General features: G+C 36.8%; 1 pseudogene; it reads right to left on the reverse strand.

The window, feature by feature from the left end:
• Positions 1-1691: 1691 nt before the first annotated feature.
• LOC131826173 (U6 spliceosomal RNA) lies at positions 1692-1806 on the reverse strand (annotated as a pseudogene).
• Between the last annotated feature and the right edge of the window lie 1681 nt (positions 1807-3487).

Here is a 3487-nt window from a genome sequence, read left to right on the forward strand (position 1 = left end):
TAAGTTAGATAAATATTTGCGCATTTGACTGCACACAGCTATGACTTATGTTTCCTTGTTCTGTTCTGTCTCCCAAGCATCTGTGAGTCAGTTAAATTGCTGGCTATGAGATAATTGGCTGTGAATTTTAATCCCATCTTCATGGTCATTCACCTGCTTAAAAAATTGGGGTGGGCGGATGCTTTAGTGAGTTGGTAACTTGCTTCTTTCTCTGCCAAATGCTAAAGACAAGAAGCTCTTCACAGGTTGCTGGATGGCTCCAGTTATTATACGTTCTTATGAAGACACTGCAAACAGGCAAATGTCAGCTCAACAGAATAATGATACTCATTGATATTTGGATCATTCTTGCGTAATATAAAATTGCAAGTGGTTTCAGGTTCTTAAAGGGTTCATAAGCCTCAGGTCTTAACACTCCCTTTGGTTTTAATGGCACATTATCTTTTTTATTTCAACTTTGTTTTAAATATTTTACTATGAAATTTCAAACATACCCAGGATTTGAGAGAATAGTGCAACGAACATTGACAATACTGCCATCCAGCCTTCATAATTATCCCTATTTTGCTGATGGTATTTAATTGGTCTGCACTCCTGGGCCACATTAATTTTATTTGTAAATATTTCAGAATTAATTTCTAACAGATAAGGGTTTTAAAACAATATAGCCACAATAGTATTACCACACCTAACAAAATTATTATTTGAAGTATTATTCTAGGCCATGTTCAAATTTGACTGTCTCAAAAAAAATTTTTTTTTTTAGTAGTCCTGTTTGTTCAGTCAGGATCCAAACAAGGTCCTTTATAGACTTTGAGTGATAAAGACTTTGATTGTCCCATATTTCTTCACTGGTAGCAAAGTCTAAAAACATGGGTTTAATTATCTAAAGTATAATTAATTTAATTATAAAGGAGAAGCAGGATAAATGCTTGATTCTCTACCTTTATCTAATTCAGAATGATGAGCTCAACAACTTCAAATGTGACCAATGAGGTTTTTACTTTTCAAAATATCATTAAGAACTTAAAAATATTATATATGTATATATTTTATAAGTAAATATATTAAAGATTTTATGACATATTTAATTATTATTTTATATACTTCAATCCATTACAATGGATTATAATGGGTGCTCAATTCGTTTCTTTCTTAATTTTAAGAGGATTGCTCTAAAACTCAGGACCTAACTGCTTCCATATCACTTTGGTTATTTTTTATAACTGTGCTTAAAACTAACATATGCTTATTGTAAAAAAAAAAATTAGAGAATAAAGACTCATGAACATGAAAATTACCGTATTCTCCCTACTTAGAAATATCCCTTTTAAACGCTTTGTTGAATTTCTTCCTATTCTACATTTATGCATATCATTCAATATCCATGGTCCATCATTATAATCGCTCCCTCAGGGACTCTGCATTTCTACCCCTTACCTTCCTCACATGGGTGTAGCAAAACCTCAGCTCTCTATCTTCTCTGCACCTGTGTCTAAGCAGCTGACCAGAGAATATCTAACTGAAATGAAAACTCCTTAATTTGATGACCTAAAGTGTCAACTTGCACCTACTATGACTCAGAAATCACCTTGTTTCCCAGAATAATTTCATATGTTCTCCTCAAACCTTCCACAACTCCTCACTCTTTTATCCGCCCTAAGTCATAGACCTTGCCTTCTACTTAAGTGAAATAAAGCCTTCAGATGATAACTCTAAAATTCTGCCTGTCATCCTTGTGCAGGGGCCATGCTCATCTTTTCCGTATCGTTCTGATTTTAGTATATGTGCTGCAGAAGCGAGCATGGTAACTCTAAAATTCTGAATGCAAACTTAACAAAGACCATCCTCATCTGTAGCTCTCTTCACTTTCCCCTCTGTCATGATGTATGGAGGGCACGTTATTCACTGTAGCCAATTCTAGCTCCTCCTCTTGTCCTCTGGACTCCTGCTCTTTGACCTTTTAAAGCATGTCACTTTGATTTTCCTCTCTCCTTGTATCAGCTTTTTCTGTTTTTTAATTGGATCATTTCTCTAACCATATTCCAATTTTCCAACTCTAGCTTTTTATTTTAAGATTTATTTATTTGAGAGCAAGAGAGTTGAGGGAAAGGGCAGAGGGAGAGAATCCTCAAGCAGACTCCCCATTGAGTGTGGAGCCTGAAGCAGGGCTCCATTTCACAACCCATGAGATCATGACCTGAACCAAAACCAAGAGTGGGACCCTTAACTGAATAAGCCACCCAGGCTCTCCTCCAACTATCATAAAACAACATCAACAACAAACAATCACTTCCTTGGTTCCATATCTGCCCGAATGTTTCACCATTCCTCCATTATCCTGAATAATCAAACTTCCCAAGAGTTTGCTAACTCTATTGTTTTCATGTCTTTAACTCTTCCTTCATCCATTTAAGCCCCACCACCCTCCTGAAATTTCTGGTCTTCAGATCACTGGTAATCCCAGGCAACCATATGTAATGTACACTCTTCTGTCCTCTTTGCATCCTCCTTTCAACATTTGGGAGAGTTGGCCATTCACTTCTTGAAACACTCTCTTCTCTTTACTAACATTGCACTATTATGTCCTAGCTTTCCAAACTCATTGGCTTCTCCATTCAATTTCCTTTCCTATCTGGCTCCTGTCATTCCCTAGGTGTTGGCCTTCCTCTGGTTTAAGTTCTTGATTCCCTTCTCTTCTCCTTTTACTCTTTCTCCCTGGGTGATTTCATTCTTTCCAGGCTTTTAAGAATCATTATGACTTAAGACCCCAAAGTTTATACCTCCAACCCAGACAATTTTTCTGAACACCATATCAAACTCTTCTTACCTGATAGCTCAACCTGGATGTTTTGCAGACATTTTTAAGTATACATTTTGAAGTATCCAAGACAAAACTTCTCATTTCCTCTCTACAAATGAATCCTTCCTCCATCTGTCTTATCCCAGCAAATGGCTCCATTCTTCTCCATTTGCTCAATCCAAAAACTTACAGTCAGTCCTGATTTTCCCTTTCCATAAACCCTATATCCAAAGTATCAATAGCTCTGTGTGATTCTATCCCCCAAAATATCTGGACTCTGTTAATTTTTTTTCCATCTTCACAGTTAACTCTGGATGTACCCCATCTTTCACTACAGGATGTACCCCATCCTGGACTACATTAACACCTCTTTAATTGTCTCTCTGATTCCACATTTAGTCCCCTATAATTTATTTTCCACGTTATAAATAAGAGCAGTCGTCTTCTAGAACTCACAAATAAAACCTTCCTTAAAAACCTTCAGTGGCTTTTCATTATGCTTGTAATAAATCCAAACTCCTTACAAGGGCTGGATGGTTCTATGGATCTAGGTGATCAGTCTCTGCTGAATTCTCCAACATCAGGTGTGCCGTTTTCACACTGTACCAAAGTCACTCTTTTTCAGACAGACCCAAGTCTTTCCACTCTCAAGATTCTCATAAATGCTACTACCTCTGCTTTTTT

The sequence above is a fragment of the Mustela lutreola genome, chromosome 2 (genome assembly GCF_030435805.1).
Source record: "Mustela lutreola isolate mMusLut2 chromosome 2, mMusLut2.pri, whole genome shotgun sequence".
Lineage (NCBI taxonomy): Eukaryota > Metazoa > Chordata > Mammalia > Carnivora > Mustelidae > Mustela > Mustela lutreola.